Raw genomic sequence first — 17,611 nt, forward strand, 5'->3', positions numbered from 1 at the left:
CTTTGGGGAGTGTGAATGGAAGGAATGGTTTATAGAGAAGTGATGCGGGGTCCATGTCATTATGGATGAATATGAGACATTCACACGGACTACCGAGTCCTGTGGAGGAAAAGGGACAGCATGGCTTTTCTCTCAAGGGGAGCAAAAGCCTTGACCCTTGCTCTAATGAGCTTTTATTGTCTTACTGGGCAGAAGACAAGAAGATCCTCATTAACTATGCACAGGCTCTCTTTAGGTGGTTACCTTTTACAGAAAACAAAGGAGCCAATGCTGCTAATCACCTCACAGAAGAGGGATATTTGCAAATGAAAAGGCAAAAGTAGTTGGACCGGTTACACTGATCCTTGGAAGGTTTAGCATGGTTTTTAGGAAGTTGCTTTGCAGTAAATGTCCTCAATTCAGGATGAGGGAGTTTTAGTAAAAAGCAAGACTCATAGCAGCCTAGGTACTTTGCAGGCGTGATTCCTCATGGGAGAGCCTATCCGTGGGCGTGGGTCCTGTGCATCTCCCAGTGGGAGCTGGGCCCACGCCACACAGAGCAGCCTCCCACTGAGAAGTGCAGAAGTTCAGAAACCAGACTAGGGAAAGAGCTGACCCCGAGAAGCCCCTGGCATGGCAAGGATGTTATAATTCTAGCAGCACACGTGTCACTGTGGTGAAATGGTCTCTTCCTTATTGTAGGGAAGCATTGCCATCTTCTCTCCTCTGCTGATCAGCATGTTGTCCAGGCACAGAGGCATCACTGGCAATAACTGTTCTCTGGGATGTGTCCATGGGAGAGACCTAAATGTGCATATTCCTGGGCCCTGGGGAAGACTACATTGGGGAACAAAGCCAGAGCTGGCACCGGGAGTCCTCTTGGACACAGAAATGAGGGGTAAGGGGCAGGAGGGCACTAATCAGCACTGGGGGAGTGGAGGCAGCGCTGTCAGGAACAAGGAGGGTCCTGGATAGTTGCTGAGGTCTAACCTGTGGGTTTATTTCAAGACTCTGGGGATGAGAGAATCGCCAGTGAAGCAGTGCAGGGAATAAACAGGTCTGCAGAGGCTCAGGAGCAGACAGGAGTTCGGTTACTGCCCTGTCCACCTTCTCTGACGTAGGTCTTCAACCTGAAGTCAGGAGATTTGGCCAACCGTGATTGCTTCATGTGGGCATTAAAATCTGTGTCTTGGAAGTTCGAGCTTCCTTCAAGATGCACCCCCGGCAGACTCTCTGACAGGCCTGGGCTTTGCCACCGATCTGTGCTTTGCCATATTTCTATCTTCAGCTCCCACCTGCCGCCTTCCCTCCTCACCCTTCCTTTCCCCGGGGTCTTCCCAGTTGCAAGATCGAGAAAGCACACATTCAGAAATTGCAGGAGCACAGAACAAAAACACTTTATGAGAAGGAGACATGATCTCATAGAAGAGGGATGTTTATTTACCCAGCCCTGGAGAAGTTCACTCTGGGGGCACAATTTTAAAGCCCGAAGACAGACACCTGGGAGGGAGCTGGATACTTAAAAATTGGGAGTGGAGAGTGGTTCTTGCCTTGGGCACTAAAATCCTGAAAGGAACAGACTTAAAGACCAACTCTCCAAGTTACCTTTTCCTCCTCCACTGACTTGAATTTTATTTTGCCTTTTTCTATTTTTTCCCGAATTTCTTTTTGAATGTGTTGAGAGGGAGGATAACATTTCTGGCAACTTGGGAGAATTGGGTTTAACTAGTAGCTACAGACCTCAGGTGTTAGTAATGACTCTCAGAGACAGAAAGTCGCAGTAGAAGAAGGGAAGTAGGGAGCTGGGGTAGGAACCTTGCTTACATCCGGGTCCATTTTCCCAAGACTCTACCTGTCCCTTACCTTGGCCATCTCTGGCTTTTGTATGATGAGCTAAAGTTTCCATAAACAAAGTCACCCTGTAGCCCTCTGCCCCTGGCCCCAACCCCATGCTCTTGAAGAAAGGGACCGTTGTTAGGACTGTAGTGGTGCCCAGATGTACATTAAAGTAATACATGAATAAGTTCTAGGTTTGACACACACAGAGAAACTGAGGCTCAGAGGCCTGCTCACTCCCTATCCAAGGTCAAGATCCGGCTCCTCCACTTGCAGTGTCCTGCTCTAGTTTTATTATCTTTGAGTTTCTGTCTCCACCTACAGTTTCCTTCTCTTTGTTGGGCTTGATTCAGGTGACGTATGTGTAAAGATTGATGCACAATCCAATGGAGGTAATTGCTACTGGTGGATGAGCAGAGCAAATGTCTTTCTCTTTTTCTGAAATGACCACTGACTACCTGTTCCCTGAAAGGCTCATGCTCTCTTCCTGAGTGCTCTCTTCATTTCCAACTTAACCAATGACCAACCCCCATTGGAGCCCACTGGTTGAAGTCAGGAAAAATGCACATAAACACAGTGAACTGGGAGATGTGGGGTATTCGCAGTGTCACATGAGCAGTACAGGGCCTTCATGGCTGGAGGCATAGGAGGCGGCGGTGTGGGCTGGAGCCATTGGAAACGATGGGTCTTGGGTTGAATGAGAAGCAGTGGGAAGAGCAGGGTATCCCAGGTGGGAAGCAAGCTCAGAGCCAAGGCTCTGAGCGGCAGTACGGTCTGTGGATTATTTAGGGAACATCTGGGAAACCAGTTGGCTGAAGAAGTGTGCGTAGAGGCACAGTGGCAGGCAAGACTGGAGAGGTCAGCGGATGCCAGGCTGGGAGGCACTGGCCACCTTTATCATTTGTATTTTCCTGGCTCTTGCATCCCAGGGACAAAATAGACACTGTGGCACATGCACTACCTAGATGCCCCTTCAGGACCAGGCAACTGTTGTCCCAGCTGCCAGGAGTGCTGCCTCCTGAGTGCCCATAGCTGAGTCCCTCTCTGGAAAGGGAGCTTCCCCATGCACTATTATGCCCCCGATTCAGTGACTACTGGATGTGGGCATACACGGGCCCCATTCTCTTGCCCCAGTGAGAGCCAACGCTTAAGAGCCATCTCAGAAGGAGAAGGAGAAGGAGATTAGTGCTCCCGTGGCATGGGCTGAGGTCTCTGCCCCAGCTCAACGTTCAACGTCTCCCTCTGCCCAGCGCTGCTCCTTATTCCCTCCTGGGTGTGATTCGGGAGAGTACTCCCTACTATGCTTCCTGCATGGAAATCTACTGTCTCAGTGTCTGTTTCCTTGGGAACCTGACCAAGCCAGCAGAGACAGAAGCAGTTCTTGGAAGCAGACACTAGGAAAGCTGCTTGCAATGAAAGCACCATTGCTGGTGGCAGGTGGAGTAACGCTAGCCCTTGGCATGCAGTAATGGTGTAGTCATTAGAACTTTCATCAGCGGTGAGCTGGGATGAAATGCCAATGAGAGAGAACACACTGGTGGGTTCAATAGCTCAGGCACAGGGAAGGATTGGCAATTATAAGGACGACTAATTGCATAGTCCTTGCTGGGGGCTGTCAATGCACCGTGAAGGACTGAGGAGGATCAATTTAAGGCCGTTGAGTAGTGAAAGCTAGAGGTCCTCCTTGGGAGATATTCTTTTCTCTTGCAGCCAGAGGACAGAAAAAGCTGAAGAACATGTTCAGTATTTAATTAGAAGAATTGTGGATTTCCAGCGAAGGTTGAATTCATAGCCCAGCAGGCATACCTCACCAGGTCCAGACTGGGACTGGGAGGACAGAGGAGTCTGAGAGTTGGGATGGCGACAGCTGAGTTGATGCAGAGGGTTTTCAGTCCCCAGCCCCGCCCCTTGGGACCCAGGGAACTGCAGAAGTAGGCTGTTCTGCACTGCAGTCATCTGAGGCTTGGGGTGTTGGAGTCTGGACTGGGGTGGTCATAGTAAGATGAGAAATGAAGGGAAGGATGTGCGAAGTGATGGGAAAAAATGAGGTTTGTGTTCCAGTGGTCACTTGTGCTTTCATGGCTGCTGGAGTAGGAGGCATTTCAACACATTGATGAATAAGGTATTGTAATAGAAATAAATGTAGTTTGTCTATGTACAGATTGGGCACAGTAATTGTTTCGTGTCCCCCAGAGAGAACGCATTTTTCTCTTTCCTATTTTCCAGTTTCCATTTTCAGTTTTGTCATGAAATACTACTACTAATAATAATTCTCACAACAGTGATTAAACTAATAAATAACATAATGCATTCGTGCATGAAAATGAAGAATGTACATCATAAATAATAATAGTTTATTTATGATACTGGCTGTACTTACCCTTGCTATTCTCCCAACAAGGTGCTTGGAGATCTTAAAAAGCTACCAAACAAATATACTTGCACACTCATATGTAGTACATATATAAAGTTTTATCACAAATAAAAAATCTTCCAAATGACAGTTCATAAAGAAAATGATAATTTTAGAATAAAAATCATTGGAGATGGTGGACATTTATTGAATTTATGTTCTACTGAAACTTGGTTTTATGAATCTCCAACTTAATTTGGACATTTTTGGAATATAGATAAAAATCTTAGTAAAACATTATTGACTCTCAGGTAGTAAAATACATTCACATGGTTTTTAATGTTTTTAGTTTTTCTGGCAAAGCTACGTATTTCCTGTCAATTTCAGTGGTTTATAAATGTCTAGAGTTTTGAACCAATTAAAAAACAGATTGGCTACAATCTATTTTGCTAATTAGGTTTACTTGTAAAAAATCACTGTTCTTTTCTTGCCACTATTTGATGCAAACAATGAAGCTTTAATAGTCAAAAGGTAGGAAAGATATAATCTCACAAAAAAGGCTTTTAAATGTATTTAATAGAATCACTAGCTTCATGAGAAACTCTTGGTTGCTTCATTTATCTCACTTCTCTGGGAATCAGAAAAATTTTGTCAAGATAGACCGATGCTGTACATGGGCAGAAGTTTAGGAACTAGTGATGTAGTGCATTTATGTGAATTCAGTTTAAGGAAGTTTTAATCATTTCCACTGGAGAGGTGCAGGAATGATTTGAACTTACTTGCTCTTGGGCAGCTGTTCTCACACTTGACCGTGAACATTTTCTGAAGAGCATCTTAAAACACATATTGCAGCCCAGACCCAGAGTTTCTGAGTCAGTGGGTGGGGATGTTCATGCTGCTGGTCTGCAGGTCATACGTTTAGAACCACTGTTCTAGATTATTTTTAAAAAGCAATTGCTAAAATGTATGTTCTGTTTTTAAGGAATGTTATATATTGTGGCCTTCCTTTATCTTATTACTCAGTGAGTTGATTCAGACCATAAGCTCCATTATATGGAACAGACAGTGCAAATATTTTGCCCAGGTATTCCCATGGCCTGGAATGTCTTTATCAACTTGTCTTTTGGGTGAATGCTGACACACCTATCTAGAATCTATTTAAACATCATCTCTTCTTTCCTCAACCACCCAGCATGAATCTACCTCCCCTCTGCTCTCCTTGTATTTTTCTCTCTTCCTCCCTTCCTCCTTTCTTTCCTTATTTCCTCCCTTTCTCCCCATTAGATTCTGGCCTTCTGGAGAGCAGCTGCTATATAGCTCATTTGTCTTTGAGTCCTAGTATCTAGCATCATGCCTGCTGTGGATGTTATCCATCTGTTTGGTGTATCCTGGCAACAACCAAATTAGTGACTGGAGTAGTCATCTACCAGGTTTACTCTCTATAGATGGTTTCAATTATTCACCGTAAGCATTTTGTGTCCTCCACCTCACCGCCCCCTGTAATCTAGCAAACATTATGGAAGTCCCTAGTCCCCACATTTGTCAATTGCTACCTTAATTGGTTTTTCTAGACTCGAGTCCTATTCAATATATCCCTGGCAAGAATCAGCATACTATTCCTATTAGTCTTAAGGGACGTGTGAGGTATTAGATACTCAAATTCCAAAACTCTGCAAGGTCCTTTTGAATATTCAAAAAATACATGGAATACTAAATCTACTTTGGGTATGTCTCCAAATGACAGAGAAATTGAAAGTTGATTTCATCTATTATTGAGTACCCGAGTTGTCCAGTGGCCAATGCCCCTCCTTCCCATTTCTTATACACTATAATTCTTTTGAAATTGGGATACTATAAACAGATGGTAAAAATATTGAGAAGGACAAATATATACTAAATGCAGATGATTTTTCATCTTTTTTATTGTATGGACTTGTTTTTCCATGCTGGCCAAATTTTCAGGACTGAAGAGGCTTGATGATGTGACTTAGGTACACAGGCACAAGCTGAGTGGCTCTGGAAAAATGATTATATCTATCACCATTTCCAGGCCCATGAAGACAGGGCTGAGGGAGGGGACAGGTGGGCTGTAGACCTGGACCGAGGAGAGGAGAGACATGCAGACGGTAGAGTGGGTGGGACTAGATGCAGGGAGTTGGGGTCCCAGAATTTTTAAATCAGTTCCTCTAGCTAATGTAAATTATAACTTTTTTCTACGTATTAACACATAAGTTAATTAAGTAAAATAAAAAGAGAGAACAACATTTTAAAAGTTAATTTTTGCCAACAGATGCCATTTTCCATAACACTCGGCGAACAAGAGTTACTCGGTACTTAGGCATGTTTAGATCGTTCCAGCTCTTTCATTTAAGAAACGTGGAATGTCTTGCTCTCAGATAGAATTGCAAGTTAATGAACATTTGTTTAAAGTGCTCTGTTACATTTCATTCAAAGGTGTCTACGAAGTGCCACATGCTATTAGAAACAGCAATCCTTGTTTTGTTCGTAGACAATTCAATTACGGAAAATACTCAGAAAGAAGGTGTGAAAAGAATACCATTAAACCACCAAGTAGCTTTCCTCTCATACATATGTTTTAAAGAGGGATCAGCTTGTGAACGCGAGGCTAACTGACTGCAAAATCGGGCTGTTCATGGAACGGGTGTTTGTTGAGATTACAAGGGGTGGGAAGTGGTGTGCAGCAAGCTCCCTTGTAAGAAAGCCCAGAAGGTTCCAGGGAAGGAATGGAGGGTGCAAATGTGTCTCTCTGGCCTTCCCTGACACGAGTGGACTTTTCTGTGTTTAAGGCAAGAGCACCTCTGTCAAATTATATCCTGTTACTTGTTTTATTATCCTAGCCCTAAGGGAATTCACTCTTCCTTGAGTTTTATGGCATTTTCTGTCTGCTGTTTTCTTATCAACTAATGAGATGTTATTGCTTCATATGAGCATAGCGGGAAGAGAAGAAATTTCCACCCATAATGCAGCCCATGTTGAGTGAGGGGTCGGGGCAGCTGAGTATAAAAGTTTCACACATAGGAACCACCTCCCCTCCAGCGACTGCAGTAACTTAACCAGCGCCCGAACAGGCAGCCGTCGGCAGGTCCAGCCAGCTTTACTCCCTCTCTGGTGGGTGTTCGGGATGCGCCTAGCCTGTGCAATCCCTCCAGCAGACGGTGGTGCAATTCCAAGATCTGGATTTGGGTTTAGGAGGATGGCAAAGACCCATTTAGTCTTTAGGTAGGACACATACACCCACCAGGTTATCAGCCAGCCCTCCACAGGAGTTTAGAGCATAATTCCAGGTAATTAAAAATAGCACGGCCTTTCACTTCCTATATGTCATGGTCCCTTGTGTGAATGGGAGGCAGGCCAAGGCAGGACTGGGGCATTCCGAGGTGTCTCTAATAACGGCATCTTACGCCTCATTAGAACCCCGACAGTAATTTTTAAGCTTTTCATTATATATCTCTCTCTTTTATTTATTTAACTTTTATTTGGGACCTAATGTTACAGTCGGTATTCAGCTAATTATTGATGGGAAAGGGAAGCAAAGGGAACTACACATTGAACTTAATAAAACTGGGAGCGTGAGCCTGCTTGCTCAGCCAGGAAAATACAGCTTTTCACACTCCAGGGGACCACAGCTTTGTGCTCCACAGAGGGGATTAATACTCTCCCCTCTCTCCCTCCAGTAAGGACTGTTGGGGGAAAATTGGGATGTGCTGGACCATAGACACCTGGCAGTCTAATGACCAGGTGTAAACCCATCCAAAGCCTGTGAGAACTTGGGAAATTGGTTCTTTTGAAAAAGCACTTGCTCCATCCCAAGCTCAAAGTAACAAAATCCCAGGGGAATAAAAAAAGCACTCTCTCTCTCTCTCTCTCTCTCTCTCTCTCTCTCTCTCTCTCTCTCTCTCCCCCCTCTCCCCTCCACCCTCCAACCCCCACCTGGTAATGTACTTGCCTCGTTTGGTTCAGCGTGTTCTCTTGCCTGGGAACATGCAACCATGTGGGTCTAGCAGCTACTAGGGCCAGCAGCCGATGGTGTGGGCTTCCAAAAGGACTAAGCATGCTCCCTCTCTCTCTCTCTCTCTCTCTCTCTCTCTCCTTCCGGTAACCCATACTGGTCCCATGCATTCGAGCATCTTTGCTCCATAGCCATGTGACCTTAGCAGACTTGTAGCCAATGGCTGTAAGGACTCCATACACATAGGCTCCAGAAGGCAGTTTGAATGCTGCAGCTTAGCACTGCACTGCAGCTGGGAACATCCACTAAACTAGCTGGATGCTGAACCTGACTGGGCTTTAATATGGCACAGCATCTTTGGACATTGCCCTTATTTCTGGCCTTGATTTTCTACGGTGGGGCAGAGGGAGATGGAACATTGGAAGTCCAGGGGCAGCCCCTATTCGCACATGAATAAACCATGCCACACCGCAGTCTCCCATGCATGCGTCCTTGGAACGCTTTCCTCACGATACCGTGGAAGAGCCAAATTTCCACCTACAGCACTAATAGGTTTCCTTCCACTACATTCAACTAGATTGTAAATTCCTTCTTGGAAGGGCAAGGGTATACGTTTTAAACTTCTTCGTAGCTCACCGCTTTTCTTCCTTATTTTAGAATCTAGCAAAGTACCCTGTACTTTGTAGGCACTCAATACTTACTTCTAATGAAATGAAACACTAAATAAAGTCTCAGCTTCCCGAGAAGATTCCAGGCCAGAAGAAATGTATTAGGTATGAGAAGGGAGAACCGAGCAGTACTTGAGTCCTGCATGCCTGTGACTTTGCTGGATACGTTAGCCAACAGGAGAGAGCACCCCGGGACTTGGGCAGAGACTGCCAGGGCCCTCCATGGGGACAGCTCACGAGGGACAGCATGCTGAGGCCGCACCAAGTGTTTGATCCTGGAGTGACCGGCCATAGGAAAGCCCAGTTTAAGAGACAGATTGGAGATGAAGAAGTCCAGGGGACTCTGGGGGCTGCAGAACGGCTTCTGTGGGAGGCCCAAGGGGAGTTGTATGTGGAGCCTGCTGAGAAGACACAAGGAGAGGAAAGAAAGGGCGATTTGGAACAAGTCTCATGTTTTCTAATACTCCTTGTAAATCAGTGAAAGAAAGTATTGGACAGACAGGAATTATTGTCTCACCTTGGTCTGGGTCAAGAGGCGTGCAGGATGTAAGGCTGCTAGTGCACAAAAGACTGAAGAAGTGCTGGAAAAGTGTATTAAAATGCAGGCATTTAAAAAACCTTTATATATTGATATATGGTTATATATTATGTATTTATGGGTGTGTACACACACAGATTTTATTTGAAGACAGTGTGAACCGTCTAAGTGTGAGACTTTTAGATGTGGGCCAAGGGTCCCTCAGGCTCTCTCTGTGAAAGTCTCATACTGTGGGTAGGGAAACTGAGGCTCAGAAAGAGAGACTGATGTGAAGGTGGTCGCACTAGTAAGTGCTGGAGGCAGGAGTTAAACCTGAATCTATTGGATTCTAAGGCCACCCCACCCCCTTTTGAAACGACGCTGTACAGTTGAGGCACAGTGGGAGCTGGGACGTGGGTCAGGGCACCCAGCACAGCCTCTGGCTATACCTGCTGTTTGATTCTTGTTTGCGGAGCCCAGGCCATGGTGGCTGTGCCCCACCAACACTGCCACCCCCGCTGACTGTGCCTTTTTTTTTTGCAGATCAGATGAGAAATGTGATTAATGGTCTTGGGAAGTTCAATTCTGTTGGGTAAAAGAAACTGCCCCAAAGTCGGAGAAAATGTTTCAGAGGGCCACATCAAGGTCTTCATTGCGTCAGTAATTAAGACGACACTACATAAGCACAGTTTAAATGTAAGCACATTACTTGGAAAGAGAAATATGCAAATTCTTTTAAATACTAGCTATTTGTTTTTAATTAGAGCAGAATCTTTTTTGTTGTTTTTTTTTTTTTTACAGCCATTGACAATGGAATCCTAAATGAATTGAATTGATGACATAGATAAAATGATAGTAATTAAAGACATCTTCTTTGATACGAGCCCAGGAAGAAAACTCAGCAGTTTTGAAGTACAAGGACACTTGGCGGGCCATATGAAGGAGAGATGTAAAGATGTTTGAGTTGCTCTCTTGGTTTGGGTCCCTGGAAGGAGGGTGCAGCACTCAGGGTCAGGGTCATAGTTTGGGAGGTGACCCCAGGAAGCTCGAGTGAGGGAAGGCTCCTGGCTACTGTACCAGGCCACAGAGTTCCAGATGAATGCAGGAATGCTTGAAACAAAATCTGTGATTTTCTTCAAAATAACACTTAGGTCATAATCTTCCCAAATATCTTAGCATTTGTCTTTCTTATTGTGTGAGCATTATGAAATGATCTCACTTTATAAGTTTTGGACTTTTCAGAAACTTTCTTTGTCCTTTTGATTTCAGATTCTTCCTTCTGGTTTATGGCAAAGATTGTCATGATAAATTCTTCTTGAGAACACTGATGAGAAAAGGCCTCCAGCCCCTCCCATCCTCATTGCTTATGGGGTCCATAACCAGGGCTTCCATGGGGCAATGGGAAGGCAGGGGCATCTCTTTTTAAAAATAATATCTCAGAACCTAATTAATGGCCTAGATGTCTCTCCATAGGTGATAGGAGTAACAGATACTCTTAGCTGACTAAACTTTCATTTCTAACCTCTTTCTTTCTTTTTTTCTGTTTCTATTAAAGAGGCTGTTAAAGCAACAACAAAAAAAACAAACATTGATTTTTCTCTTCTCAGCAGTAGCTATATGATAATGTTGGCCAATGAGATATAAGCCAAAACCTGCTGATGTCTCTTCTTCCCCTTTTTTCTTACTCCTTTCTGGAGTGCAAACTTGATGGCTGGCAATGTGGCAGCCATTTGGCAACCAGGAGGCAATTTGCATGAGAATAAAGGCCAACTTGCTGAGGATGGTAGAGAAAAAGGTAGAAGATTTGATATCTGATATCAGCTTCTTTGCCAGTCTTGGAAGTACTTTAAGACTTCTTGTTCCGTGAGACAAATACCTTATATGTTTTAGCCACTATTAATTAGATTTTCTTATGCTTACAGAAAAAGAAATTCTGTCTTATATATAGGCTCTGCCAAAACCACCACTAAAACAAACTCAGTATGCATTTGCTTTTTTCCTGCTTTCTACAAGTGGCTAATTAAGCAGTCATCTGAAAACACAATGAAAAAAAATACACAAAATGCTGCAAGTTTAAAGTTATCAATTCTCCAGAGACATAATTACATATGTTATATCTTTGAAAAGGTGGAGACTGATCAAAGCGTTCATCTTAGTGTTCCAGCCCTGGCGCCCCTTATTGAAAATGACTATAATTTCTTTTTCTTTTCAATTAATTAATTTATTTTTAGAGAGGGGGAAGGGAAGGAGAATGAGAGGGAGAGAAAAATCAATGTGTGGTTGCCTCTCGAGTGCCCCCTACTGGGGACCTGGCCTGAAACTCAGGCATTTGTCTTGACTGGGAATTGAACTGGTGACCCTTTGGTTCATAGGTTGACCCTTAATCCACTGAGCCACAACAGCTGGGGCTATAATTTCTTATTCAAATCACCACTGTATTAGTTTAAAAGTGTGGAAATCACTTATGATTATTCATCATCAGATCTCCAGATCTTGCCTTGAGCCTGACATATAAAAGGTTAGCAGCAAATGTTTATTGTATTGGTAAGTTGAAGACACTGTACAAGTACAAATAGCTCCTCATACAGGATTTGTTCATTTGTATCCTGTTTGGGGAAGGCTCCTCAGACTTTTAACAGGCTGCCTGAGCCCATGGACAGCAATACTGACCCAGGCTGTTGCTCCCTAAAGAGGTTTTCTGGAAGTTGTCTGACACGTTCCTACCTGGGGGGTGGTGGGAGGGGAACAAAAGAAATAGGCATTCAAGTTCAGGTATTGTTTTTCTAAGAAGGCTGACCCCTCTCACAGTAGCTGCCCAGCACTCCTGATAACTATAAATAGGGAGTGTTTAGTTTCCCTTTTATCTTAGACGTATAACCTCAAACGTGTGCTTTGTAGAACTACGTGGAAGTTTTTTTCCCCTCTTCACGGTGCTGGATCTCCAGGCAGCTACCGCGCAAGGCTGAAAGCCTCAGCGTTCAAATTTGGCACTCCAAACAGAAGGGTCTTGACACTTTCTGACCAAACCCAGCTTCTACGTGTGGTTGTGCAAATAAAGCTTCTCTGTGGCCTCACCCGCCTTCTCCGTGGTCTCTCCAAGGACCAAAACCCGTAGTTTTCTGCCTTCAACTTTTACCTATTAGGCCATTACTTGAGTGTTGAGCTTTTGCAACTTGACTTTGGGTTGGAATGGATAAGCCAGCTGCCTGACCTTGGATAAGTAATTTAACTTCTATGAGTTTTAGTTTCCTCATTTTAAAAATGGGAATTAGAATAGTAATGATCTGCCCTGGCTGGCGTAGCTCAGTGGATTGAGTGTGGGCTGTGAACCAAAGCATTGTAGGTTCGATTCCCAGTCAGGGCACATGCCTGGGTTGTGGGCCAGGTCCCCAGTGGGGGCCACGTGAGAGGTAACCACACATTGATGTTTCTCTCTCTCTCTTTCTCCCTCCCTTCACCTCTCTAAAAATAAATAAATAAAATATTTAAAAAAATAAAAAAAAGAATAGTAATGACCTCATCAGTTGGTTATGATGGTTAAATGAGATAATGCTTGTATAGTGCTTAGCACAGAGCCTTGCATAAACTAAGCCGTCCATAAATTAAAATTGTTGAGTTGTCAATGAATAATTAGTATTTACTAATAAAATAATATTTACAACTGTCTGACAAGAAATTTAGATTAAAGTAGGTAGTGCTGGCTTGTCTTCAGGAGGACGTGGCCCCCATGTCCTGTTTTAAACAAATAATTATAGTGACTTACAGAGTCTCTTTGCTTCTCTTGTTGGACCTACTGGAGAGCCTCTTTGGAAACCATGTCCAAGAACTAAAGCATGAACTTGAAGGAAGAAATTGAGAGCATTCTCTCCAAGTTATCTCAGAGAGTCATGACAAGTGAATCATTCAAATCCAACTCTCCTTCTGATAGGGGCTTAAGACTTGGGAAAATTTAGCTTAATGTAAATAGTCATAAATCTAGCAAGCAATGTGTATGTTAAGTTTTTGTTTTGGTGACTACAGATAGGGCCCATCCTGGCGCCTGAGAATAAGCAGCTGACCTCCTGGAGACATCTGTACTAGGGAGAAGCAAGTGACCACCCTTTCCCCCTTGGAGGCAACTGTTGAATGTCAAAGGCTTTCGCTGACACCTTGTTTGCCCTCCCCCACCCCCTTATAAAAGATCTGGCTGGGAAAGAAAGAGTAAGATGGTTTGTTAGGGTGTGAACCTGCCATCTTCTCAGATCACTGGCCATCTGAATAAAGTGCCTATAAAAGATTCAATCACTGTCATTGCTTATTGGATTTGGTAGTGACAGGCAGCCCGAATGCTGGTGTCTTTTCCGGTTACACTTCCCCTAACCCAGGCCCCTAAATCAGAACAATATTTAATATCAGCGTGAGAACATCTTTCTTTTCACGAAAACTTTGCCTCTTTACAGCTATGGTGACATAGAATTGGGATTCCTAATGTCCAAAGAAACCTCATTTGTAACTAGTTCTGACCCTTCTTGGGCCTGAACAGTGGATAGGCTTAGCCGTCGTGGAGAACAACCTTGTGCAACATTTTCAAAGTTAAGAAAGCATAGCCTTTAATTCAGTCAGGGCCTGGGAGAAGAAGGAGGAGGGGTTCTTTGTTTTGTTCCAACTAGTTTACCCTGAGTCTGCCGCTGGTTTAATATTTCTAAGAGGCTGTTAGTTCCAATTAATTTAGTATACACTCTTCTAAGTGTGCTTGATGAATTAAGAGGCAGCAATGAATTTATCTGTGCACCAGCCATAAAATTTCCATTACATTTCTTAATGAATTTTACATTTGATTCTGAAAGCTTTTTAAAAAGTTACTCATTTGTTTTTCAGGGCTTTCCCCCTCCTCCTATATAATTTGTGTCAAAGTAAGAACTTGCTTTGGAGAAAGAGCGGACATTTCTATAAGGCATGTTGCTTTCAAGGCCAGGGAGACTGCCCTTCCCCACGTCCATAAACTTCTAAGGTTGTGTCTTATCATATACTTCTTGGGCTCCAAAGTAGGGTAAAATGGGAAGTCCCAGCTGAAGAGGATAGGTAAAGGTTTTCCTTTTTTTTAACTTGTATTTTTTTTCATTACCATTGATCATCCTTATACTCTCTTCAACCACCACCCACCCCCTCCCCCGCAATCACCACACTGTTGTCCACGTCCGTGAGTTTCTTTTTTCTTTTTTGCCCAATCCCATCATCCGCCAAGCCCCCCGAGGCTGTCAGCCTGAGCTCTTATCTTTGAGTCTATCTGTATTTTGCTTGTTAGTTGGTTTGTTCGTTAGATTCCACATAAAAGTGAAATTCAAGAAAGCTCAGTTATGGGTTGCAGGGGAAAAGGCAGTGATCTGTGGATTAAGGTGTGGGGGTGGAACACAGACACTGTGTTGTAGCAATGGCAGGTCTGAGCTGCCCGCATCTGAGCTCTGTGCTTGCCTTCAGCAGGGAAGGCCAGCAGGATGAGAAGCGCCAGGTTTTGTGAGTCTGATTCTCAGCTAAAACCTGACCCTGTGATTCTCACAACGTAGCGGGGGTAATAAAAGCCGATAAACCTTGCATTTCAAAGCTTTAAACGATTTTCTCTCTTGCATGAAGTAAAGGCTGGAGTATACTTTTGAGGGAGCCTCTTTCTCTGTTCTGGAAAGAACCCAAACATACACTTGTATTAGGCAAACGCAAAGCACATCACACTCAGAAAATGTGTTCGAGAAGCTGTGACTCTGAGGAACGAGACTGAATGTTTATGGTGTCGGCTCCTTACATCTCTGAGGACTAGTGTCTGTTTTTAAAAATACTTTTCTGTGTGTTAATTTAGAACAGTCTCTAGCTGAAGAGTGTTGTTCTTGTGGAGGTATGAAGCTGGGAGGAGGGCGGGAAGGACAGTGAGACTAATCTTCACCTTGCACGGGAGCACGCAGTCAGTAAGAAAGGAGCAGGACAGGGTCAGGGAGGTCACCCTGGACTGGATCTCTGATAGAACTCAGAGGTGGGGGCCAAGTCCCATCCTACTGCAGTGGGTTTCTTTTGTGGGGAGTAAACACTTCCGATATTCCTCTCATCATTCCTCATGGGAAACAGCAGAAACTTAAATGGTAGGACTTAGACTGCGGCCCTTCTGGGTTTGGTCTTCAGGCCTGGTCGTGGACTAGCCTAGATGTGCTGAGGACACTTTAGAGGGAAGATGGCCCACCTGGGGAGGGTTTCTGACAGTGGGCCAGGCTTGGAGTCCTTGAGACAGCCCAGTTAAGGAGACAGCCCAATGTAAGTCATTTCCTGAATCTAATTTTTTTCTATTATCTCTGAACTTAGAATAAAATTATATTACATATTGCAGCTCACGCTCCAACATGTTATGGAAAATTTGTAGCTGTTTTTGTTCATAACAGTAAAAGAAAAGAGTAGCTACTTGTACAAATAGGAGGACCTCATAATGGAAGGGGCCTATGAGTGGGTTGGTCCCATAAGTAGGAAGGGCCTGCAAATGGGTGGGGCCTGAAAGTAGGAGGAGCCAAAGAGTGGGAGGGGCCTGAGAGTGGGTGGGACTTGAGAGTAGAAGGGGCCTCAGGGAGGGTCCCAGACTGAGTTTATAAATTCCAAGTAGAAGTGAAGTACATTTCAGAAAATGTAAGTTTGACCTGATTCTTGAGAAGTAGTGATACATGTTAAAAACAAATAAATCCCCCATCCCCCCCCAAAAAACACCAAAAAAAATCAGTAATGAAGGGTTGGAGCAGAACAAGGAGGTAGGGAGACCAATAAGGAGATTTTGTCCCTGTGTTGTAGAAAATAAAGTAAAGGGAATGATGTGAGAGAGAGCCACAGACTGGGCATCAGCATTTCTCTAGGAATTGCTCCGCTTTCTGTGCCTGGAAAAGGAAGTTATCATCTCTGCCTCATTTCCTCCAGCACGAAATGGGGCCACTGACAACGGGGCAGGCACCCAGCGCTTCCTAGGTGCGTGGCACATTCTAAGTGTGTCCAGTGGCCTAAGCAGGAACTATTACAGGTAGAGACTGAGGCGCCGAGCCACAGAATGGCTTCCTGAGGTCCTCACCATCACACTGTTACAGCCCCCTGCCGCACCAACATTCCTCTTTCCCCTTTGTTTGGTATCCTTGGTAAAAATCCCAGCATAATGATTGTGAAATTTATTTAATGTCTTTTGGAGGGCGAATGTGAAATAAGTCTTCTTGCCCTTTTATTATCTGCTGAGCCTTCCCCAAGTTTTAAACTTATGTGAGATTTGAGCAGCCCCATTGCATGGACATTCTGCAGTACAACAGACGCTAACTTGGATTTCCCCCCCTTCCGGACTCTGAAGTGACGTTATCCCAGGAGCTTCGATCCTCTTTCCCAGGGTAGGGGAGGTATGAGTGAGCTACCTGGGACCCAGGGGCTCATGCTCATATGACACTCCATTTACAAAGTCCACTCACTAATGTTGTCTCAATACAACTGTTAGCCTGTGAGGCAGGCAGTATTTTCCAGATAAGGGGACTGTCCCAAAGAGAATGTGATTTTTCTAAGGTCTGGCCATGTTGGTACAGAAGACGAGGTCTCTGACTCCCTCTTTCCAGTCTTCTACCCTGACCAGTCCAGGGGGCTCTTGCTGCCAGTGGAAGGTGATGGGGATGCTGTTGTCCTCCCTTCCTACTTACATGGTGGCGTTCACCATGTTTCCGTATGGCTCTCTGGGTAGAGGTCGTGAAGACAGAGGGGCTGCTTCACACTGTTCAGGTACCGAGGGCCCCTCTGGAGGAGGCCTGTTGAGATAACACGTAGCGTGAAGGGAAAGAGTCCGAAGTTGTTCATGAAAGCCGTGCTCCCTTAGGGCCGCTGGTGAGGGGTGCTGACACTCTCGCCTGCCTGACCTGGCAGAACTTTCCTCGTCTCATCTTTAATTTGTGCCCCATTTGCAAAATCTTTTGCTTTGGATCTCTGCACAGGGCCATCTTTCCAGTGGGATCAGACTCCACCAGCTCATTAGTCACGCCTGCTGATCTTTGCCAGGGGCTTTGGACAGAAGGACCATGCGGGGCCCAGGGCTCTGAAGGGCCAGTTAGTCTTTAGATGCTAGCTTGCTCCTTGACCTCGGTCCTTCCTCCTGATAGCAGGGCTGTGTGGGGGGAATAATGCAGATTTTAGCACCCCACCATCCAGAGTGTGGGGAGCTGGGAAATCACTCCACCTCTGAGCCATCAAACAAGCTTTTTGGACAAGCGGGGTGTGAGCATTAAAGCAGGGGTTGGAGGATGGGGTGATGATGCTTTGTG

This window comes from Phyllostomus discolor, chromosome 1 (assembly GCF_004126475.2).
Source record: "Phyllostomus discolor isolate MPI-MPIP mPhyDis1 chromosome 1, mPhyDis1.pri.v3, whole genome shotgun sequence".
Classification (NCBI taxonomy): Eukaryota; Metazoa; Chordata; class Mammalia; order Chiroptera; family Phyllostomidae; genus Phyllostomus; species Phyllostomus discolor.